This window comes from Corvus brachyrhynchos, unplaced genomic scaffold, assembly GCF_000691975.1.
Source record: "Corvus brachyrhynchos isolate BGI_N302 unplaced genomic scaffold, ASM69197v1 scaffold12, whole genome shotgun sequence".
Classification (NCBI taxonomy): Eukaryota; Metazoa; Chordata; class Aves; order Passeriformes; family Corvidae; genus Corvus; species Corvus brachyrhynchos.
In genome coordinates this window covers 5,829,235-5,856,053 of record NW_008237885.1, presented here as the reverse complement: position 1 = coordinate 5,856,053, position 26,819 = coordinate 5,829,235, and positions in this window count along the sequence as shown.

Below are 26,819 nucleotides of genomic sequence, written 5' to 3'. Positions count from 1 at the left end.
TGGGTAATTTTTCTAGCCTCTAGCTGCTGCCCCAGAGGAACACATGTGTCTTCTGTGTTCCAGTCTCTTTAAATTGTAAAGAGTCAGAAAGACAGGTAAATTAATTTTTAACACTGTAGAGGAAATGCCTTGAACTAAAATTTTAGAACTAAATTCTCTGTGTCTCGATAAAAGTATTGGCTTCAACACATCTTGTTGCTGCAAAATAAAGCTTTGTGTCAGAACTAAGATGTAGAAATGCAGGCTTTAATCTTTCAGTATCCAGGGCATACTCACACTGCTCATGTAATTAATTATGGAATGAAAGTTCAAGTTGTAATAAAATTTGAAGTGGCATGAATTAGTTCAACAAAATTGAAAGTGGGGGACCCTGCTGATATTAGTGAAGTGCAGAAAGTTGGTTTTAATATTTGTGTCACTCAGCAGAGAGATTTTCATTACCTACAATTCCACAGTATTAATCCATTTGAAAGAGACTAACTACTGAAAATTTATGACAGAAAATTCATGTAAGGTCCTTTTAAAAAAAATACAACTTCAGTCATGACAGTCCAGCATTACTGAATTTATCAGTGCTTCCTGACTGCAATGAAAAAAACAAACTAGTGTACAACTGAAAACTGGGCAGAAGAAATAGAATTAAAAAGTGTGAGATTTATCTGACTTCTAGGGGTGATATATGTTTGACCAAATGCAGAAATCTAAAGTGCAAATACAATGACCAGAGGCATCTCTGAAATACCTCATGGAGAGAAATTCATCTTGCAAGAGCATAAGTCAGGACATCAGTGAGTCCAGTTCAAAAAGTACATGCTTCTTTTCACTGACTAGAAACAAACTGAGTAGCAAAAAAAATGTAAACAACTTAATTAGCCATTTAAAATGAGGGAAGATGAAATATATTGCAACAATTTATTATCATATATTCTTTCCTATTATTATATGCATGCACATATTTCTATCTCATAAGATCATGTAATGTATAGAAGCAGAATGGTTTTGATTGAGAGGGACCTTAAAAATCATCTAGTTCCAATCCCTCCTGCCATGGGCAGGAACACCTTCCATTAGACCGGGTTTCTCAAAGCCCCATCTAACTTGGCCTTGAAAAGGGATGGTGCATCCACAACTTCTCTAGGCAGCACATTCCAGTGCCTCACCACTTTCACAGCAAGGAGTGTCTTCCTAACATCTGATCTAAACCTACCCTCTTTCAGTTTAAAGCCACTCCATCTTTTCCTTCATGCTCTTGTAAAAGTCCCTCTCCAGCTTTCTTATTAGCCTCCTTTAAGTACCCTAAAGTCTGCTAGATCTCACCAGAGTTTTCTCTTCTTCAGGCTTAACAACCCAAATTCTCTCAGCCTGTCTTCCATCTTAAGTCTATGGTATAGTACATACTGTACTATTAGTATAGTACATAATACTCACTATTTAATATTTCACTGTATTTTTATGCATAACACATTATATGATATATTTAAATAACAACTAGATTTATGATTACTATTTTGGGAAGTGTTCTTTTTTCAAGAAAATAGAGTTGTTTTTTTTTTTTTCCCCTGTTATTCCTTTTCTTGTTTTGCATTTGGGAAGTGATTTGAGAATCTACATGCAGATGTTTTGTGCCATATTATATGCTTTACCTCATCATATCTGTCCTCCAGCTGCCATTCTAGAAGATTGCATCTCCTGTATGCTTGTTTTCATATCTATCAAATCCAAGGAGATTTAACATAAAAATTGATGTGTCTGTTCAGATATTCAGTTTTGAACCGTGTTTCACATTTTTCTACAATTTTCTTATCATAGAAAAGTAGACATAAAATATTTCCCTTATATTTATAGAATGTGGATTAAAAATACCTCAAACTAACAATATGTATAAAGGAAAAAAATTACTATTTTTTTCTATTTGCTTCCCTAAAGAATAGATTTGATCACTCAACTGCTTAATAAACTGTGGAGAACACAGAGATCTTTTCTGTCATATAGTTGTAAAACTCAGTCCATGTATCAGATTTTCATCCAAGTCAAAATTATTGAAGAGATATTCTAAAGTCCAATGGCTACCTTTTCACCACTGGAAATTACTGGGATTTTTTTCATAGCATCAGTTACAGAGACAATCAATGAAAGACATTATTTCAAGTCAGGCCTGGGGTCAAGAAAGCAGAAATTTATTTGAGTCTTATTTTCTGTTTTAGGAACCAGATATGAAATTATTCAGGACATGACTTTTTTCCAAAATGATTAAACACAAGTGTAAATTTAAAAACTATGGGTGCTCACAACCTTGCTTGATGTATTGCTTAAGTCCCCCTCTACTATGCCATGTACTTTATATTATTAAGTACTTTAGTTTTTAAATGTGCTTTTGGGCTAATGGACCTGTTCTCTGGAACAGATAACCTCCTTGGTTTTTGATTTGCTTACAGATCTGCACTTGAAAATGATAATATTTTCAGGTCTCAAAAGTCTTTTCACAGAATTTTCTTCATGAGAAAGAACCTTCTGATAATCTAACTTGTGGTTTTGTTTTGCTGGTTTTTTTTAAGTTTGTCATAATTTATTTCTATTTTTACTAAAGCTGTCTTTCAGTTCAAACAGTAGTTTTATGTAATTATAGACATTGATCTCATTCTCCCTTAGCATTTGTTTTTTCTGTTCTCAACAAGCCAAATTATGTTATTTTCTGATTGAAAAATTCTATTTCAAACTATTAATTTTTCTCTGTACTAGCTAAGTTTGAGTTCATTCTTTGCGAACCATGGATGACTAGAACTATATACTGTACTTTCTATAAAGGTCCAATAAAACTTTGAACAGAGGTAACAATCCCAGTTATCTGTTTAATCTATCTCGTTAGAAAATAATTACAGATTAATTCATCATTCCTTTGTCACACTGATGAAATTCCTAATTAGACAATTTTCTTTCCCAGTATTTATCTAATCATAAGGTCATGGCTTGTATCTGACATTTTTGTTATTAGATCCTTAGTCAACAACTTTATTACCTGCATTGTTTCATTTAATGTTGTTTAATGCTTGCAAAGTTTTTTTATCTGTGGTATATGAATCTTCTATACTGACGAGTATTCACAATGAGTTTCAAAGCTGTCTCGGAAGCAAATTTCATTTGCACATATCCAAACCTTATTCCAAGGTAATTCAGGGAAATTCCTGTTCATTTTTACCAGTTATTTCACTTGTATTTCTCCTTCCAGTATTACCTGTTTCTATCTTCCTGTGAGATAGCCATCAACCACTCTGCAAGCTGTCTATTATTGCTTATCTTTTCCAATTCCATGTGATACTATAGCAAATATTTCACTGTCTTGGAGAAAGAAGTCATCTACCACATTTCTTGCAGGCAGAAACAATTTTGTTTATCACAGAAACTTCATGTCAGTTCAGTATGATCTACCTCTGGTAAAATCAACAGAATTTTACAAGAAATTGTATTTTTCAGACACCTCTCTTAGATTTTTTTTTTTTCTTAAATACTAGTGCTGAATCTTTGCACTATAATAAAAGGAGCAGAAAATTTTCCTATTTTTGCCTCTTATTGTTTCTGTTACTCTTGAATCATGTAGCACTTCTCAGCTTTATAGTTCGATCAAAAATTTGCTTCTGAACTTATTAATGATGAAGACACAGTGCTACTCCATTATGTAATGATCCTTTTGGATCTGATCTAGCTCATATACACCTCTTTTAGCTTTTGCACTGTTCTTATCTCCCATTTGTTACTGACTTTCATGCTCTTAGACAATTAGTGACTCTGAACTCTTTATACAGATGTAGTAACAATGTATTTTTAGACCAAAAAGGCAAAAGATCACAGATATACCTAGCCCTTCTCTTCTCAGCAGGCTCCCTAATAGAAAGGTCAGACATTTAAAAAAACCCAAGCACACCACAAAACTAAAAATGGATCCCAAACAAAGCCCACAACAAAATAAGGTATCTCAGCACTAAACTAAAGAGGATGAGAGCCCAATTTTTAGGACTAAAGCCAAGTAGTTCATGTTGCTTAGGCCTATACCTCTCTATAGGAGACACACTTTTGAGAATGGTTGATGTGGTGATCCAAACAAGCAGGAATTGCACTAATACCTCAAATAATGGGAAAATGGTTTCTGGTTATCTTTTATTTAGCAGTGTAAAGTGTAATAAGTAGAAGAAAGGAAAGGAAGGGGCTTTTATACAACTCTTTTACTTTGCACTGTTTCCTTTCAGGCAGGTCCATGCTTTCAGGCTTGATTTCAGTCAACTCAGTGACTGGCACAGAATTCTATATAGCCTCTTTTATTTTTTTCTGTAGGAGATTACTTTTTGAAGCCCTTCTGTGCTACTGTTCCCTGTTTTTCTGAATTGGAAGTCCTTAATCTCTACTTCTGTCTGACAAAACCCAACATCTTTTGAAATTTCCTCTCCTTTTCAATACCAAGCATACTGCTTGCTCTTCCAGAAACTGCACAAACTCTCTTTTCCCCAGAGATAAGGGAGTATTAAAATGTTTACAAAGATATCATCTGTCACACGTGATGTCAATTTTGGGTGTTGGAAAATGCAGTGGGGATTTATACCAAATAAGAGGACTGAAGTAGGTCAATGAAGTTGACATTGAATATATTCACACTAATTATTTCTCATATGAAATACCACCTCTTCCACAGACATTTATGAGTGTTGGATAAAAATCAATAATTTTTTGGGATCTTCACATAATTAAGACTTTCTTAGGGAATCGCATTGCTCAAGCAGGATGATAGGTCACTACATGGATGGAAACAGAAGCCTGTATTACAGGTGTCCTTGCAACAGCATCTTCAGCTCAGTCAGGTGAAACTTCGCAAACTGCTGTTGCCCTGAATTTATGTGATGCACAGTAATATTTGTTCATATAAAAATACATATTCTAGGTTTTAGAATTCTGTTTATCTATAATTATTTATCATTCTTTTTCTATTTATGTATCCTGCAAACTTTATTAACAAAGGATTATCATTGATGGTTCTGCAGAAAGGAGGAATATTCTTATTTCTTAAGAAGGCAAAGCAAATGTTTGTTTGAACAACAGAATAAATTAAAACTTTTATAATAAAAAATGACAAAATAAACTGTATTTTTCTCACAGAATGATAAATTCTTCACAAAACGTTAAAGAAAAAAAATGGTCTGCCTTTCTCCTCTTGTATTCTTCACCGACGGGTGCTGATTCTTTTGGGTGCCACAAGAAAGGATCAAACTCTCTCAAGTAATATACATATTTCATTAACTTTTTAAAAAAGGCAATAACCAGATTTAAAATCTTATGTCCCTTCTGATATTAAAATCCCTTAGTTGATGCAGCATTAGATGAACCTCTTAGTGTAGCCATGGTGTGCTGCATAGGTCCTGTCCAAGGGGACAATTTTGGGTAATGTGGTCTTCAGAGGTTTGTAAGATTTTTTAATAAGGACTGTGAAAAAGGATGTTTGTATGAGATGTTGCCTCACTCAATGACAAAGATAGGCCAGTGTCTAACAATTGCTGTTGCCAAGTGGGTGCAGCCTCCAGGCTCTTCCATTACCATCCGCTATCTGGGTTCATACCCTGTGAAGGAATATGGACAAAACAGCACAATCCAGGAGGTCAACAGGTATGTGCAATCATGCCTGCTTAGGTCAGGTGGTATGTGGATCATTAAATCCCCAAAGTACAACAGTCCTTCCGTCTGAATCCCTGCATCTTCTCTGGTTTGTGTGAATGAAAGGCAAAGGGTTCAAAGGAGGATACTGGCAAGAAACATTCAGTCCTGTTACTGAGAAAACTTATTTAGTCTTCAGAAGCTCAACTGAAATGTTTTCATCTGCTAGTCAGCTATCTGTTTTTTCCTTTTAATCTGTTAAATAAAATGAGAACTCAAGCAAATGTAAACATGTCAAGATGAAATTATTGATTATGTAGAAAGAAGTATATGCTATTAGGAAATAATTTAGATTATATCTTCCTGAAAAGATATAGAAATAAATTCAATCCCTTCCACCATAGGAAAACTTCTGCATCACAGTAGACAAATCACTTAATCCTCTCATTTCAAAAGTGGCAATTTATAACACGTCCGCTACTTTGTATGTCTGACACATTTATGACTTAATTATGCAGAAATGCTTAACTTTCTAAGAAGTAGCTGAAATTACTGGAAGCTTCAGGGATGGAGGAAAGAAGGAAAGTACTGCAAGATACGAAAAAGAAAAGAACACTGAATGATAAGTGAATGGGGTTAATTATGTATCCTGACTATAGCAGATTCTTCTAGAAGAAAAGGAGAAAATATATAAAGTCACCTGATGGAAGACTCTGAATTAGAGATGAAGGATGCTCTATCCTAACTCTTTCTAGTTTAAGTTACATTGCTGTGCTACAATGCTTTAATAATTTTACTTTTTTTAGTTTTTAATGATCCCATAAGAAAAATGGGAAGAACAATGAAACGTGTACTTAGGCTATAGTCAGGGATTTCACATAAGTAATCCCAACCATCACATAAAAAGCCAGGTAATGGGAAAAAGATTGCAAGGTATTATATGACAGTCTTATGTGTGATAGAAATATTAGAAAAGATGTTGAACATATGTTAGCATATTCAAGAAAGCACTAGTTTCTGACCCTTCGAAGAGCATGTGTTACAAGCCGTGCTCGCCAGGGGTCAGGACGGGGTCCAGTCTAGTTCCTTCGTACATCAGTGACTCAGGTAAAAGGACAAACTGCTCCCTCCGCATGTTTGCTGTTGATTCAGCGCTGTGAGGAGTGGCTGACACACCAGAAGGATGTGCTGTCATTCAGTGAGATCTTGATAGGCTCGATTGTTAGGCAGAGAGGAATTTAAGTTCGGCAACGGTCATTGTAGTGTCCAGCACCCAGGGAGTGCACCACCCACTATTACCGGTTACGGATTGGCCTCCTGGAGAGGAGCTCTGCAGAGAAGGATCTGCGAGTCCTGGTGGACAAGTTAACCATGAGCTCTTAATGTGTCCTTGTCATCAAGAAGGACAGTGGTATCCCGGAGTGTATTCTACAAACAGAAACACGGGAATAAGAGGAAAAACTTTACTGTGAGAATGGCAGAGGCCAGGAACAGACTGCCCAATTATGGGTGTTATAACTGCTTTTGGTTATTATATTCTCGTTAATATAGTCCGAGAATTTAGTCTGAGATTTTTAGTCCTTAGTCTGAGATTTTACTGTTTTCCTTTCTTTCTCAGATTATCATATACTAAGAACACTTAGGTAATACATCTAAACTCTAATCCTGTTCCTGAGGAGTTATGTATTTGTAAATATTATTTATTGTATACATTTAATTCAAGGAATCAATAATGTAATTTTCTACAACTCCTCAAAACTAAAAGAAGAGAATGCAAACTTTGACTTTTATCTGACTTGCCCACTCTATGTTACATTGGATAATTCTATTAACAGAAAGAGGTATAAATCAAAATTTAGCTGTTAACATAAAATTCTAAAATAAAAAGTTAGGAAATGTTATGAATAATATTTTGCATTCCTTTCCTATTCCTTGCAAAGGGAATATTTTGAGAAAAAAGAGATGATATCTTTTTTATTTTTGTTTTCAACAATTTGAAGGAATTTGAAAGATATTTTAATTTTTTTATACTGCTAGAAAGAGGAAAACATTGCAGCCACAGAATTCAAAAAATTTGGACATGTCTTTAGAATTAGAATTGAAATAGTTCAACTACTTAAAATAACTTAGCTTTTTAGATTTACAATTTCAGAGCCTGGATTCAGATCTATAATTTTTGATTTAGTCAAATGGATATTCAAGATTCAATATGTGTGTATATATATCTTTGTGTTCTCTGTTGTACAGTTTCATTTCTTCTTTACTTTCACTGTCTTCCTTTCAATTTCATACCAATTAAGAGAAGACTCAGACTTCATATATTATCCTTCACATGAAAACACATTTGTTCCTGTATCCTATAATATTTCTCTTGAGCACAACATCATTAATGATACACACGGAAATTATCACAGGTTTGCAAATTTCTTTAACAGTTCAACAGTAACTATAGAATGCTGCTTCACCAGTTATTTCTTCAGGTGGTGTTAGACTACTAAAGAGTATAAAAATCAAGGTGATTTTCCTTAGATAGGATATTTAAATTTGTACTGGACTTTAGTTCTTCATAGTACACAGAGTAACAAGCCATCAAACTGTCTCCAAAACACAAGATGGGATTAGAGGCATGAATTACTGCCCCTGTTTAACTGCAGCTATCAACTAAACATCACACATCTACTTGCTCACTCACTACTCAGCAATAAGGAGAACATCCCTGTTATCAGCACTGTTTCCAGCACAAATCCAAAACACAGCCCTGTAATAGCCACTAAGAAGAAAATTAACTCTATCCCAGCCAAATCCAACACAGATTCCTTTTTTAACTCCAGCTATTCTTTTTAACCTCGCCTACCATCTTTCTCCATGGTGGCTTTGTATCAGGCAAATTTTTGTTCTGCTCTTTGCTACCAGTGTTCTACTAAACAGTTGTCTTTCTTCCTGATTTTTACCAAAATATATTTCTGTTCTTATCAATTTCTTAAGGATTTTAATCAAAGGCCTTTTTTAAGTAACTGGTCCTAAAGCACTGTTTTATTCCATCTTATAACTTCTCTTTAGAAACCTTATTAATATTAGCTTTGTAAGGTACTGCTAAAATAAAACATTAACTAGAAAGACATTTTATTTTTCAGGGAACTCTAGCATCACTTCATTGTCCTTTGATCTACCACTTGGTCTATCAATGTATTTATATATTCATACGCAATAATATTTGCTTTATTGATAATACTTGCTGTTGCTTTATCATTAAAGAGCCCATGTAAAGAAACACACTTGAAAGTACACACAAGACCTAAAACTAAAGTGAGGGTAATGAATGTGAAATTAAGTCACCATGTAACAAACACAGCTCTACATAAAGAATGAACGTATAATTATGTTCCTATTGATATGCTAATATGTTAGTCTTCAGACCTTTAATTGGAAATTATCAAGGCAACAGCAAATCAAGTAGATTTAACTGCATATTTACAACTAGAATATCTTTTATTCATTATCTAGTAATTTTACCTTACCCTTCTTTCAGTAATCTATGCTACTTTAAAGGTTGTTTGTCTCTTTTTGGGTTTTTGCAATGCTGTTTGTTCTGGCCAAATAACACTGAATGCAGGCTAAATTTTGGCAGATCAGACTCTGAGACAGAGCTGTTTTCTCTAGTATATGCCTTTCGATTCTGACTTGTGATTGTAGTAGTTTGAAGAAAATTCAAGGAGCCATGAGGAGGCAAAATCGGAGTTCCAAGTGATTGGTCTATCACAAAAAATTGTGCTTACTGTTCTCTGAAGCCTGGCTATATAAGAAACAATGACAGAGTTCACAGTCCTTACTTTTCTTCAAAAAAATAAATTTGTGTTAGAGGTTTTTAAAAGTGAGGAAAAGCAGTAGGAAAAGAAAAAAGAAAATACTTGATTTACATTTGTGACTATGGTATACAAATAGCATATAATCTCTTACTGCTTTGATCTATGAATTAAAATGAATGTACCTATGCAAGATTTATTAAAGGTTTTCAACTTTTTTTTTTGTTTGTTAAAACTGCAAAATTTTTAAAGCAGGTGATTTTTAACACATGAGAAGAGGGAGACCATTCAGCTCATGGCTAAACTTTTAGTAAGGCTGTCAGATCATTTTTCCAGTTCCATTTTGTTTCATGGGATGGACAGTGCTCACAGATACCAGGGGATTTAAATGAACATACACACACACACACACACACACACACACACACACACAAAGAGACACACTTTCTAGACTTGCTCTTTGTTTTAAGCATAGAAAGCATCTGACTGATAATTGAGTATACTTTATCTGAGAAAGGAGTAATTTAATAGCAAACATTTGACATATAGGAAAAGCAAGCACTGTTTAGCCACTTAAACACAGCAAATTGTTTACTCACTGCACATTTGCAGTGAGTTTCAATGCAATTTTGTGAAGTTTTGTTTTTCCCTCATAAAAATGCTCTTTGGAAATGACATTACAAACCTTTTAGAGTCTTTGGGGTTTGATCCGCTTCATTTGCAGATATTTATTTTGAAATAAATTATTTCTGGTATTTCTTGAGTTTGTTTTGTTTTTTTTTTTAATAGGAAAAAAGTTAACTGAACAAGTGATAGGATTTTGGGGAAAATTGTGAGATTTACTACTCCTAACTGATTCTTCAGTGTTTTCTTCTGTAGTTCAGAGTCCAACTGCATTCACAAAGATAAGATGGATAGTTAAAAATTGGGGTGTGAACCACTGAACCTGGAAATATCGCAGAGATAAAACAGGTAAATAGGGAGAGGACAAAATATAAAGAGAATTTATAAAAGGCAGACTTTTTCTGTCAGCCTTCTACTCTTCCTGTCTAAGCTTTCCTTCTTCTTTATGAACATGCACGCTACTTATGAACAGAGTATTAAAATTTACAGGAAAACTTACTATGCATTTTTTAAAATTTAACTACTGCATTTACCTTACAATATTGTGTATTTCAATTTTTCATGTGACCCATTAGGCAAACACTGCACACACACAAAAAAACAAGGCAACACTCCCCCCCCACACAAAGAAAAACAAAACAAAACAAAACAAAACAAAACAAAACAAAAAACAAAAAAAAACCAAAAACAAAAAAATCAAACAAAATTAACTTGATTGAAACTCAAGTCTGTCTGCAGTTAGGAGAAAAAGGAGTCTGACCAAACTCCAGCTCATTGAAGGGTTGCCTACTGCTGATTTTTATTATCTTCAATTATTTAGAAATAATTCCCTTTCTTTCCTTGAAGAGAGACTTTGTTGTCCTAATTACCTCTCAGACTACAAAGATGTTTCCCTGAGAAGATTGTGGTATATATCAGTGCTGATTCTTTGCCAAAATGCTTTTGTACTCTTCTTTGTTAATGCTCTATTAGTTGCAGAAGGTGTCCTTTTCCAACTCATAAAGGTTTTTTCCCCCAAAGCAAAAAATATTCCCTCACTATAATGAAGCATACTATCAGACAAGAATATCAAATGAAAGTATATATATCAGATATTTGTTATTTCTGTCTCTAAATCACTGCACATAGTGTAATATAAGCAATGAGATGCAAGCAAACAATGAATATCTTTGGTTTTGATAATGAACTAGTGAATGGAATAGCGAGAAATATCTCTGGGCATAATAGTATTTATAATAATTTTGGCAATTAAAAATATGTTCACTTCAGAGGTTTGAATTCAATAAGAAAAGAAAAAGCATTCTATGACCTTAAAAAGGAGTCAATTGGTAAGCTATAAAAGAAAATTATCAAGTATAGAAAAGAATGAATATCAGTTGGACTGCTGAGAAATTGCCTCATTTATTCCATGAAATACTGAGGAAGTTATTGCAAGCATAAATGTATTATTTGAAATTTACTGATTTTCTTATAGGCTGATGCATAATAATGCTTAATTAATCACTTTGATGACTCTCAGAATGTAATTAATTGCAACTAACTTTAAAGGTCTATACTGTGGATATTGTTCATTGTTCTGAACTTTTGATACATGATTCATCCAACCAGAAACAGACATCTGCTTTATAAGAAATTTTGTTTGCTTAAAAATGTGTCCATGTCACGGACAACTATATATAGAGACTTGGGTGACTCCAGAACTCTGTCCTATATGATGTAGATAAATTTCCATATCTTCTGAGAAAATATGTGCTCCATTTACCAGATGATCACCAAATGCTGTAGTATTTTTGCTTCTTCGTAGTGTTTTCTATCCCTCCTTTAACAATACTCAAAACCAACCATGAACAGCAGTCAACATTTATAGCATGAATACTTTAAATGAGCAATTTTGTAGGAAACTCATGTTCAATGCTTGTTATGGATTTTATTTTTACAGAGTGTTAAAGACTATTTTCTACATACTATTATTTCTGCAAAATACTACTGATACTTGAGATAAAGTGTGTTGAAATCTACTGAAATGTACTGACAACAAGAAAAAATGGAGCTAAAAATATTCTTATGTTTAAAGAAAATAAAATTGTGCACATATTTCACTAGATCAATTTACCACTGAAATTTTACATTCATCCATAGTGTTCAGGGTTTTGATTAGAAATTGAAACAATATAGCTCCTTGAGAAAATTTCAGTAATTCAGTAGTTGCAACACTACCCTTTAATTTTATTATGATAGTTACGTCTTTGCAGTACAAAGTAAAGCCTGATAAAAAAAAATCTCATTGACTTAATTTTAAAAAGTATTCAGCTGCAGGAAAAAGCATTTTTTTTCATATATATTACTACATAATTACTATAAAATTTCTATTTCTCATTTATATATCTCTAATATATAAACCAATGTTTATCAATTTGTTACATATAAAGATGTGTGTATATATATGTATTTTCTTCCTAGCATACAATCTTCTTGACTAAAACTTCTCAAATAATCCTAGTTGGATGAAATTATTGATCTCATGATGTCTCAAATTATATTTTATTTCACATCTATTATTATATAACTATTTTATGTTTTAATTATATTCTACAATATAACAATTCCTAACAAGAGATTGACTTCTGTCCTTCTTACTGGATGAGAATCAATCAGATAATGATAATTTTCAGTTTTCAATTCAGGCGTTATACTTAGCTCTATCTGCTTTCCTAAATATAGACATCAACTATTATGTACTCTTGAGGTAAAAAAATAAATTAAAAAAATAATCCTTGATAATTCTTGATAATTCTTGATAAAAATAATTCTTGATTAAAAAAAAAAAAAATCCTGTTTTTTCCTCCCCCTTTTTTTTCTGACTCAAGAATTCAGGAGTTGATGCAGACATGAGGACTAATTTCAAAAGCATGGCTGGCTTACATGTTTGACCATTACTTTTGAGACACCGCATCTTAAAGATCTTAAAGGTTTTTTTAATTCTAATTAAATCCAAGATAAAAAGCAGTGGAGATGTCCACAGACTTATTTCCTCTCTTAGGACTAAAGACCTTGAAATTATGCAGGTTCAGGGATAGTAGTTTTAAAGCCATTATGTCAGACCTGCTAATTAAAAAAAAAAAAAAAAAATTAATTTTCATTGGCATTTCTGCAGCTAATAAAATTTTAGCAACCTTTAAATGAGAAAGATAATATAAATCTAGACAAATTGAGCACCCCTTGATTACGACACAAATTAAAATGAAGCAACAATTCAAACAACTTTTTGTACACTTAGTATAAGGACTTATTACTAGCAAGTTTTCTAGCAGAAAATTTAGTAAAAACATAGTTGCTTGTATTTAGCTATCTTCTAGTTGTGACACCTGTACATAGGAAGTGGTCAAAATAAAATTTTACTTATGTCATCATATGTCTATGATACAGTGATGGAACTGCCATATGCAAAGAGAAACATTTTTAAAGTATTCAAAGCTAATGGTCTTAGAAAACTTTTATAAACTCAGTAGCTACAAATAATTTAATATTCTGGCTATGGTTCTTTTTATTCTTGGCATGACCAAACCTTTTAATGGCAACACTTCCATGTTGTCTTTTATTTGTTATCAACTTTCACAAGCCACTAGAACTATGAAAATTAATTATTTCTGTATATTTATAAACACATACATGGAATGTTCTGTGCTATTCATTCGGATGAAATTTTTTGTAATCAAAAATCTGTTCTAGCTTTGTTTTTCAAAACCATAATTTTATAATAATTTTTAAAAGGAGGTATCTGTATTTGTCTCAACCAACAATGTGGTTGACTAGAAGAATTTAGAGTAATCTAGATTTGTTTTATTTGAAGTTCTAGGTTTACATGGCTGTGGACTAATATACTCACAGAGACCTAATTTGATCAATACCTCAAATTCAATCAGTTCCTTTGCACTATGAAATTGAAATAACTTCTTGATTCAGATCTCTGAATTAGGAATGAAAGTTATATAGGATAAACAGCTGGATTGGGTCTGCTTTTAAAGAAAATAAAATAACTTAGATTATGTCTTGCATGAAAACATTAAAATGGTTTTCCTCTATATCATAAAGGAAAACAAAGGAATCATAAAGGACATCTTTATCATTTCTTTTACAACCACTGGACAGTTATTATGCTTTGACTTGTATTGCTGAAGAAGAAGGTATTCCAGCATGTGGAATGCTGTAACAACAAAAACTTCCCTGAAGTATGAGACAGAGATTGATTATTGGAAGTTTTAAAAGCAGAGACTGATTGTTTAAATGCTTCATCAAGAAATGATCAGCTTTTTTATCAGATCTGTAATTGTAATTAATTATACCTTGGAAGCTGTAGGGATATGGTTTATCAGTAGTTGCATGGATTAAAAACAAAATATAATTCACAAAATTAAAGTCCTATACTTCACTACTATGCTTAAATCCTCTTACTTTTTTTTTTTGTCACCTGACCACTCTTCCCATTGTATACTGTCATTACAGTAGTTAATTTGCTTAATGTTTTAATGCTCCCAATTTCACCATAGTTTCAATAATTTCCATTATTTTCAAAGCTTCTTCTGGAAGTAATAGTGATTAGTATTACAGTTTAATACAAAGGAGTCAACAATCAAAAACTGATTTCCACTTATAGACCAAATTATAAGGTTGTGTTTCTTCATAGAGTTAGGGTAATGTTCCTAAGATAACTAAAATAAGCATCTAAAAAATCCAGCATTTGGCCATGTAAGAAATAAATGGAAGTCAGAAATCTAGAAATTTCCTCTTCTTGACACTGGAAAGGTTCAGATCATCTATTATCAATACCATCAAAAGAAGCATGAATGGAACTTAACTCTAGACTCCTATATTTAGGTGCCTAAATGTAGAAATGGACTTCAGCCCATACATCTAAATACAGAGTGATCCATTCAGTTGTCTAAATACAGGTTTCTAGTACTTGTTCACATGATATATGCTACTCTACTTGAGCTCAGGCTGCATCCTCAGCTGAGTTTAGGTGTCCTGTAGGATACCTGTAATACATCTGCCAGCCTTAAATTGTGTCAGATAATCTAGGGAATATAAGAGGTGGGCAGATTCTTATGTTTAAGCACATGATTCAGTGCTCAAGATGTAAAGTCCCACAAGAGAGGGAACAGATATATAAATCTAGTATCTTATGCCATTTCAGAGAACCAAAGGTATTTCACTTTACCTTCAGCTGTCTCTGCTCTCAATCCTTTATTCTATTATCAGCACTCTGTGGATGTCTTTGATATCTGAGAAAATATTGGAGAGCACAGGATATAAGTGCACAGGTAGCCAAACTGAATATCTGGTCACCACAGTAAATGCACCCCAGAGAATTATTCAGGTGACCAAATATAGACTTTTACTTCAATTAATACTTTTCCAGTACTTAATTTCCTGTATTGACTATTACGACTGCTTCCACACTGAGCAGCATTTGATGTGTCCTGCCAGCAGCTTATTTGTTTCCTTAGAATGCAATAGGCTTTTTCAGTTGGAAGTAACCTACAGTGATCAGCTAATCCAGCTGCCTGAACACATCAGAGCTGATCAAGGCAAATAATGTTATTATAGGCATTGTCTAAATGCCTCTTAAACACTGACAGGTTTTTAACACCAATCACCTCTCTCTCTATGAAGCCTGTTCCAGGATTTGACCACCCCCTTAGTGAAGAAATGCTTCCTAATGTCCAGTCTGGACATCTCTTGGTACAGCTTTGAACCATTCCCATGTGTCTGATCACTGGGTACCAGGGAGGAGAGATCAACACCTCCCTCTCCACTGGCTTGTCAGGAAGCTGTAGAGAGCAATAACGTCACTGCTCAACCTTCTTTTCCCCAAACTAGACAAGTCCAAAATCTTCAATCATTCCTCATGGGACATTCCTTCCAGCCCTTTCACCAGATTTGTTGCCCTGCTCTGGACACATTCAATTACCTTCACATCCTTCTTAAATTTTGGGGCCCAGAACTGCACAGGGTATTCAAGGTGAGGCCTCACCAATACAGAGGGATAGCTCCTTCTTTTGACCAGCTACCTCCACCTAATCTTCAAACTTCAGCAGTATTTTAGGAATCTCCTTAACCACAGCAATCTGAAGAAAGGCGTGATGTTCAGCCTGATATGGGAAACAGACTTTTAAAAGCTGTATTGAAACTGTTTATTCGAGCTCAAAGTTCAGCTAAAATATAGTCGATTACTAAATTACTTGGTTTGCACAGATTAAATTCAATTCTTCAGTGTCAGCTTTGCTGACAGGTAGGTTTGCATTAGCATTATAGTTTGCAATTTATTTGGGAGTTTTAAGGTGCTAGCAGATGCAGTAATAGCACATCACAGTCTTTGCCTTGATCAAAGTTCACCTCATACAAAAACTTTTAAATCTCTTCTTTTGACCTCCTGTAACAGACTTTGAAATCAATACATTTACAGTATTGGTATCATAACCCTGTGAATCTGACAATTTTCTAGTGTTACAGGGATTTAACCCATTTTGTGATTGAATTCTTACAGGAAATAGTTCTTTACTTGCATAGTACTTCTTTCTAACTAAGCTGTCACTAAAAGAAACCCAAACCCCCAGATTTCTCTCCTAAAATCTAGAACTACATGAGAAAATGACTGCCAGCTTTGATGTTATCACAGATCAGTGAGAAAATTTGTGGCAGCTGATCTTTGTTGCACATGGTAAACTAAAGGAATCTCTGCCATCTTCTTTAGAATTGTTCTTGGCTGATGCTGCTTCACAGATTCAATTTATCTAGTGCATGATTTTTTTATCAGCTGCTTTAGATTATGTTTTCTTTTTATCAACATGAAACTTTTAAAAGCAACATTGGAACTGAACCTGCATACTAGAAACACACACATACACAGAATAGACTGAAGATTTTTAAAATTTCTCATGACATTTTAATATTCAGGGTGTTGCATTAGGTATTGCAATTCCATGCAGGCACAGCATTTAAGGACTGTAATACTTCTCCTGCAGTGTTTCCAGCCTTCTTTGACTTGATACTAGTCAAATCACATTACAAATGTCTCTTTCAGATTACAGTACATTTTTGAAAGAAAGATATTCCCCACACAAAATAATTTTCTAAGTGTTAAATCAAAATAGCTTGTATTGTTTTCATTATATTTTATTCTCCAGAAGCATGAAAAGGCAAATAATGAAAGAAATAGGCCTTGGAAAAACTACTGAAAAGTCATGAATCCTAATTATATTTTTGATCTGATCTCTGCCTTCATAATGGTCTGAAGCAAAATACTACAATTTACAATCTTACAATTTCCAGCTTCTGAGATGCTCGATGTTAGAATAAAGTTCTGAATATGAACAAGTGTTAATTGTTGTCATGGTTTACAAATGGTATTCCCCAGTTCAGTGCCCCCACTGAGACTCTCGCAGACCACAGGCCTATCTCTTACTCCCCCTTCCCCTCACCCTTGCCACTGTGGTGGGATGGAGTTGAGAACTGGAGGCGCAAAAGGCAAACATCATGGGCTGAGATAAGAACAATTTACTGGAAAAAGCAATGAGATAGGAAAACAAACAGTAACAGCACTGATATTAAAACCGAAAGTGTACAAGTGAGAGAGATTCATGTACAAAATGCTCAATGAGCCCGATCCAGCCCGACCACACCCAGTGCCACCCCACTGCTCTGTCTGGCTTGGGACTGCCACCACACTACCCTGGCTGCTCCTCCACCAAGTTTTTTCCCAAGCAGAAACCATGCCTTTTTTATCAGAAGACAGAGTCCCTTCTCCCTGTCCCCAGGAATGGTGTGAGGTTATATCAAATAACATGTGGATCCTGGCTATGCCCCCTCAGCCACTTTCCCTCTCAGTTACTACAAAAAATTAACACTGTCCTTGGCTGAAACCAGGGCAAGTGTAAAAACCTCTTAGCTGGAATTATACTAAAAAGGATTTTAAAGTAACTATTAATTTTGCTGGTTTAAAGTATGCATTCTGTGAATAATGGATTTTTTTAATCATGCTACATTGCTGTTATAGAGAAAAATACCTCATCATCATTAATAATACAACTATTAATTAATTAATATAATATTTTTCTTTTAAATTCTGCCCAGAATGCTTTTCCTAGTATTCCAACAAATCATTTGACCATAGAAAAAAAAAAAAAAATTAATTAATTATATGATTCTCTAGTCCAACTCACCCCCCAGGAAAAATAATTTACTAACAATACACCAAAAAATATTGACCTCAACGATTGACTGTGGGAATCAAAACCACTGGAGACTTGTTGTGCAATATTCAATTTTACACAGTTGCTAAGCTCAAAACTAAATTATCACTCTCCTAAGTCTAATTGTATTAATATATGCAAATCTGAGAGCATATTTATAAGTCAGCAGTCATTTACTTCTCCAAAAAGCTCTATCATTTCAAGTGAACGCATCAACGCTGGAAACTCTGCATGTTCATAAAACACTGTGAGTTAAATTCCTGGTGGCAACAAGCATTACAGCAAATAAATCCACAGATGCTCCCTTCACAGTGTCACAGAACTACTCAAGAGGACATAGATTTTGCACTGTGTTTTGCTGCTCCTTCAAGAAATTACTCTTCAGTCTTAACAGTCATTTAACTCTTTCTAGTGACTGGACCATCTGCTCAAGCCAATCGGATGTCCCTTAACATTCAAAACCTCCAAAATTCTTTCCGAAAACAAGGATTATGACTGATTATTGCTACGTAATCATAAATAGACCTCAAACCCATGCAGTTAAATAATGAGCTTCCCTTGAAATAACACTTTGGTATCTTAACTTCAGACCAAAAACCAGCTCCTAGGGTGACAAGTTTCACGGCACTGTGGAATATTCTTTTTCCTAAAAAAGCATTAATCATTTAATTGTATCATTACTTGTGATCTTTTATTTATATTGACACACAAGAGAAAATATATATACTGATTTTTGACAGCATGCAAGTAGATATCAGATAGCAACAATACTTAAAACGAAGGATGAAAGAAAATTTAAAGTATATGTAGAGGGATTCCTTGTGGAACAGGGGCATATGATACCCCTGGAAAGACTGGACAACCCAGGGTTGCTGAGGAAAAACCCCTGAACTGGCCCCTGGCTGCAGGCAAGCCTGGAAAGCACCTGGCTGCAGGCAGCCTTGAAAGTCCTTGGCAAAGCAATACACTGGTCAGCTCCCCCACGGATTAGAGGCCGTCTAGAGGGACTGGGCATGAATCTTTGCAAAAGTGGATTTAAGCTTGTATAGTTAAACAATAAACGGAGAGCAATGCTCAAATCGTATCAGTGTACGTGTCGTTACTCTGGCCAGCTCTTCAGACTCGGTCCCCTAAAAGTATAATTGACAAATTTTTGCAGTATGTGTCAAAGTGTAGCATCAATTAAAAGATTGATAAAAGAAAGATAAAATTTATGTTAAGTTTCCTATACAATTGAAACACAGTTACAGCAGTTGCAAGTAGAGTGGTTTTGTGCAATGATTGACTTTTTAAAACTACATCAAATTTTCATTTCCTACAGTACTGTAAAAGTACATTGATAGAAGAAAAGTGCAGTTCAAGTAAAATAAAATCTAGCCGTGGTATCTAGTTGATACGACTGGGAGGCCAAACTGCTGAGGTCAAATTCATACTGCTTTCATCTATTGATATTACTAAGATAGTAACTGGTATAGTAACTACATTCTTTAGCATTATTTGGGCCCTAAAGTTTTTAAATTATCTTTTTTTTTTTAATAACTCTGTCTGTTACTGATATAAAGTAAACAATTTGGTACCTGTGACAGTACTCATCCATTGACACGATTTCACAACTGTCACATTTTTCCAGCACCCTGAAATATTTTCAAGCAGTCTTGCCTTAATTTGCAGGGCATTGCTTTTGTTGTAGAACAACTTCCTATTTTAAAGGATATGTAAGAAGTATGATCTTGAGTACAGTTTGAGCTTAAAGATATATTACCACCAAGGGGTAAACTTTTGAAAGAGATCTAATTTTATTTCAATGAAGTGTAGATATCCAGATTCAGAGTTTAGATTATATGCCTTTATTTCACTCAACATAAAGTTACAATTTTGATTTTAAAATCCTATCTAGTGACTTAACTGACCTAGGGTTTATTTCCTTTCCTTTCCCCAGGAAACATATGTAGGTAACAAAAAATTATATTCACAGAATCACTGAGTCTGGAAGTGACGTCTTGAAACTATCTAGTTCAACTGATCAAGCAGGGGCAGCTACAGCAGGTCACTCAAGACAACATCTGGTTGAGTTTTAAGTTTCTCCAAGGACAGAGTCTCCCACAGCCTCACTGGATAACGTGTTCCACTGCTCAGTTACTCTCACAATTATAAAAAAAAAATACAACTCTATTCTTCAGATTTAATTTAATGTGTTTTCTACATTATGATTATTACCTCTAGTCCCGCCAGTGAGCACTACTGAGTGAGAAGAGCCTGGCTTACTCTTTTCTACTCTGTTCCATCAGGTTTTTAAACATTTTGTTAAACTCATCCCTAAACATTATTTTCTGCAAGCTTAACAAGAACAGTTCCCTCAATCCCTTCTGAAATAAAGATATTTCAGTTCCCTAACCAGCTTTGTGGCCTCATGGCCACATGATGCACTTACTTCAGTAAGTCCATATCATGCTTGCACCTGGAAGACCAGACTCAGACACAATACTTCAGGGGAAGATCACCAGCACCAACTTTGGTGGAGTCATAGAAAAAGTGATTCACAGAATATTCTGGGGTGGAAGAGACCCACAAGGATCACAGCTCCTGACCCTGCACTGGGTAACCACCAAAATCTGTGTGTAGTAGTCACAAGCCTCCTCCTTTATTTTTCTGACATAAGTATGCTGAATGGTTTAGTCTTTTCCAATAAAATGAGATATCTATTCCTACATATTAAAGTATTCTATCTCTTCTCCAATTTCAATTTCTCTTTTATTGAAAAGTGTGATTAAGAAATATGCTTGGGGTTCTTTTTGTAAAAAGATCACTATTTGCTTTTTCAGGAATATTCATGCTTCTCTGTCTCAAATTAAAGTATCCTGATGTATATTTTCTATTATCATAGTGAGAGAAAAATACCCTTCCATGATCTGCCATTAGTTAATATTCTACATCCAGCACTTTTGTGTTGAAACAAATAGTAAAACATATGTACATAATGTACATAATGTAATATTTTGTGACTCTGAGATTCATAGTTATTAGAATTACTTGTTGTCCTCTTTTTGCTTAATTTCTCCATCAAATATAAGGATTTCTTCTCTTTTTTTCACTCTATAAGTAGATCTTGAATGTTGTTACATTTTCTAAATAATTGTTAGTTTGAAGGTAATCTTTCTTTAACCATTCTAAAATTTTGTATTATACTGAGATCAAGTTAAACTAGAAAATCTGTGGTTTTCTTTTCATGTAGTACGTATTTACACATATATTTGTTCTACTTAGTATTCTTCACTCATACACTGTGTGCAGATAGCATAAAATAGGGTTAGTTGACAACTGTGTGAGCATAATTTTAGTTAGAGCTACAGGGACAAGGGCATAGCTTAGTTATAATGATAGGGGAGTACCTTGCACATAAACACACTGCTAAGCACTGGCTGTTATGAAAGATGCAAACATATCAATCATTGTGAAAGTTTCAAACATGTCCAGAGTCTTCCAGAGAAGTAAACCATAACTGATACCTGTTTGTTAGGCACTGAGTGACTGTGAACAGGACTCTCATGAAACAAGGATCCTGGTCCTGTAACCAGTATTTCCCAGGGTCATTCACAGAAGTAAGGTCCTAGCCCAGCACCACACAAAGTATGGATGGAGCCTCTACCACCCTGTCCAACTTCTGGACCACATTGTATCCCCTGTTGAACAAGGAAATGATGTACTTCATAAAATTGCAGATATTTTTTACTAAAATATTTTAATATCCAAGTCCGTTTAGTCTCCTCACTGCAATTTCATCTTAACTATGATGCCACACCACTCACAAGTTTGTTTTGTAAAATCTTCTTGTCTCTTAACTTGAGCACAGTTCTTCTGTCAGCTGAGTTGTGAAAAGAAGTAAGACTTCACCATCAAACTTCAGCTGCACAGTGCTCCTTTTATCTAACTTTTTTTCTTTTCTTAATAGAAAATAGTCTTTAAAGTGGTTTCAATAATAGAAAATTAAAGTACAGAAAATTAAAGTCATCTTTAACCTCTCCTTCACTTAATCTCTTCATTTTTTCCAGAATGCCATCTCATTTCCACAGTACAATATTTTGTGTCTAATTTAAAATACCCTTCTTGTGTTTCTTTGTGATCAGTGAGAGGAGATAGCTGTATCCAGTTTTATTCAGCATTTAGGTTTTTTTGATAAGCATTAAAAAATACTAATTAAAAAATTACAGTGCATTCATTCCACTTCAGGTTTCCTTCCCACAGGCACCAGGGCAAAAAGGGCAGTGTCTTCATGCCAGCGAACATTCCCAAGAGTCACACTTGGGTGGGCAAACTCAGAACCCTTCCCAGGTGCCTGTTAAATACTCAAGCAGAGATCTGTCATTCCCTGCAAATACAGGTGGATTAAACTTCCTCCCGTGATTGCCTATCCCACCAAGTGACCATAACATCAATCTACATCCCATTATGTTCATGAAATATATGTTATAAAGTAAAATTTTGCTGATTTGAATCTAATATTTATTATCCACTATTTGAAGATTTTTATGCTGAGAGTAAAACACTCATTAAGTGACTTCCACTAGTAAAAATTTCCAGTAGTGCTAACCTCAATTTTTTTTGCTTATTCTTGTTATTTTGCCCTGTACAATTCTCTCAGGGGAAAAAAATCATTTAACTGAACATACCCAGAATCCTCTATTTTTATAGTTTTGACCAGTCTGGCAGAGGTCCTATTTTGTGATGAGTTAGCACAAATGACTACACAAAATAATTCCGTTGACATATAGAGGTTAAGTCAAAACACCTGAAATAGTGAGGAAGTATCAACTGCTCCTAGTTGAAAATTTGAAAAAAACCTAGAGAATCTGCTTTTCTACACCAACAGGGATTCCCTGTACTCAGTCAAACTACTCACAGTGCTTATTGCTGCCAGTATTATTATTTTCAAATTGTTCACATAGGAGTAGTGATGGAAGTGATTATTATCCTAACATGTAATGCAGCTACTATTGAAAATGTTAGGAGCTGACCATCCGGTAAGGATACAATCTATTTCCCTCCAATACCTTAAATATTGGCAGCAGGTTTAAATATTGACTAACACTCTCCCAATAAAGCATTTATTTTTCATTTTTCAGGGACTGATGTATTTTCAGAAATCACTGATAGTTTGTTCTGAAGAAAAGAGACAGTTTGTGCTAATTTTGTCCCAAGTGAAATATGAAGAGGATGGGATTAAATAGAAATATTTTGGGAGTAATGTATTGAAGTTTATTAAGTGTGTTTAAAATAGCCTTAGAGCCTATGAAACACAAACAAGAATGAATTCATGTGCCTAAGAGAGATACAGAAAAGCTCATCTAAACTCTTTGGCAGTTGGAGTAGTTTATTTCTTCCCTGTTATTTTGGGGTTTCTTAATTACTCAATATATAAAAGCATTTAATGTAATGATGATCAAGAATAAGGAAAATAGGCTTCTTTATTCTAATTGTGTAATTTAATGTGGGGGCTTAGCCTTTGACAGTTGCCAGAACCCCACCCAGCCATTTTAATTACTCTACCTCCTCAAAAAGACAGAGGGAGAAAATAAGGTAAAAAGCTTTTAAGTTAAGATAAAGACAGGGAGAATGCTTACCAACTACTGTCATAGGCAAAACAGGTTTAAGTAAGGGAAAACTAATTTAAATTATGTCAGTTAAAATAAATCAAAATTTAAAACAACGCTTTCTCTGCCTCAGCCCCAGGCTCAGCTAGGCTCCTTCTTTTTCAAGCGCCTAATTTTTTTCACACAGATTTCTTTTTTGTTATACCAAGTTACAACCTCCTGTTTCTATTTGTGGCCACTGCCTCTTGTTCCCTCACTATTAATTTCACTGAAGAGCCTGATATTGTCAGCAACCTCCCTTTACACACTGGGAAACCACTCTTCAGTTCTCTCACAGCCTTCTCTTCTCCCATTTAATGAGTCTTGTACATTAGCATTTCCTCACAGTGCAAGTGCTGCAGCTCCTGACCAAATGGGCCCTCCAACGAGCTCACTCCAGGCCATCAACTTCCTTCTTGTACTGGTAAGTTCAAAGCTAGATTCAGTATTCTTGATGCAGCTAACGAGCACCAAGTAAGAGGTAATACACAGTTCCCTTATGTGGATACAGCCTGGACTGCTGCTCCTTCATGACCACCAAGACACATAATTTCATTCTGTTTAACCTACTGTCCACCAAGATCTGTCTCAGCAGAGCCACAACTTAGTCAGTTAGACTGTCTCTCCACAATACTCCGTCAAAACTGCTATTATGCTGCACTTGTACAAGATCCAAAAGAAAGACCAGTGTGCAAAATTGTGTAGAAATTACCCTTTGATAGCTTACTGAATTCCTTGTTAATGTTTTCTACTTTGATGCCTTACTGTATTCCTTATTGATATTTTTTATATCACCATATAAAAGGATGGATATTCACCACATCTCAGTATGGAAATATAGAACAGTAAGATTAGGCTATGCAGAGTTGTCTACTGTAATTTGATATGTTCAAGTTTCAGGTTCCAGGAATTCTATGTTTCAGGAGCTGTGGGTCTTCTTCAAAGTCGGTTGTATTTTCCAACTACTTACAATTTTCTCAGATGCTGCATAGCATCTGAATCAGTATTAGAAATCTATATTTCAGCTGCTAAATTGCATTTGGCTCTGTTTTCAGTCAGTAAAAAGAAAGGGACTCTTCTAGGAAAAAAATTCTTCCAAACAAATGTGAACATTTGCTTTGGGATGATATGCATTATATTGTTTTTCACAGCACAGTTCATCACATCCTAAATTAAATAATTAATTAATTGTGTTTAGTTAGTAAAATCTTGCACCTCAGATGGATAATTCCCAAAATTTGCAGAATACAGATCAGACAATTTCATGTTATTAACTTCCCCTTTGGGCACATGTCAAGGTCGTAAACGTCAACATTTAAAGACTGGGTGATTTAGGGATTGGAACAGCACATTAAACCTAGTCTGCCAAACCTAATAGGAGCCTGAAAAGACAGCTAATAGAGGTTATGGATACATTTATTCCCCAGAGGCTATTTCTGTGTTGAGGACTTTCTTTCACCAAGATTTTCTTTCATTTGCTTTTTCACTGGCTGTTTAACTTTGTTTAGTTAAACACCCGAATTATTATAGATTAGATTAAATCCTTAGAAAAATAGTATTGGGTTACATTGCTAAGGGGAAAAAATACAAAGATCCAGTAAAGGTCGTATAAACACTGGCAGGTGCAGAAAATTTAGTAATCTAATCAAGGCAAATGGACCATGTGGAACCAGCTGGTCTAAGACCAACAAAGGTGAACAAGATTATTGTCCCTGATGTGAGTCCACACAGCACTAGTCAACCAAAAAGAATCTCTTCACAGATCTCTTTGTAAAATAGAAGTTTATTGCCTATGAGGAATTTAGATTTATGGTATACAGGAGGAAGAGCATTTGGGAATTGTGTGGAAATTTACAGAAGAATGTTTAAGGATGCTGTGGGGATAGTGAAGACTTCTGAGATGTTTAGGACAAAGAGTAAAGACAAGGAAAGGGAGAGACTGAGGCAGATCAAGGATAGAGAAGCTTGGGAAAAAGGAGGGAGAAGGGTATTAAGGGAGGTTTCTTCACTTAGTCTTAACTAGAGAACAGTAGCATTTCAGCAATGATGTTTCCTATTCCTTTGCACTGAAACTGTGAAGGAAGGGGCTAGTGTATCTTTTACGCTTTCAGGTAAAGTAGGGCTTGCTATTGTGCTGTTTAGGTTGCCTAAGACCTGCCTGTGAGATGCTGGCTTGATGCTACTGTAAAAGAACATTTTCAATTTTCTGTATCCCTCTCAAGATATCACAGTTTTTCTGAGTGCTGTTGATGTTTTAGTTGTTAGATATTAAGACTGGACAGCCACAAAGGAGCCGCAGGAAAGACCCATGGCCAAGGTTTTTTAGTGTAAATGTGTCTAGAATGTGCCATTTAATTTATGGCCAAAGAGTAATCTCTGTATGGATTTTACTGAGTAGTATAAACATACTTATTCAGAAGCTAGTTATGAATGAGTTACATTTATGTTTTTTGGTGTTTCTACAGTTTAATGTACAGTTTGGTGCAAGACACATTTAATACTGAAACACAACAAGCATTCACCAAAAGAAAAAAATGGTTTATACTGCATTGAAATGCAGGTTTACTTGTTACTTACTTAAGTTCCAGTGGCTGTACTTCCTGTTCTAACAAAAAGAAAATGTGAACCAACACCTACTTTGTCTAAGGAAGTAGCACAAGAATGGAGGAAATTTTAGATTAAAGACTACATTTTCATGGCCCACTAGAAGCACTCAAAGGGGATATCGGCTGTAGGAAATTTACAAACTCTTCCAAAAATAATAGGAGAAAAGATATGATTTAAGATTCAATTCTACTTGAATGTGTACTCTCAGAAGTGATCCTGAGTGTATTCTATGACATCAGCTCTTCAAGAATGTCTGTATTCAATGAGTGATT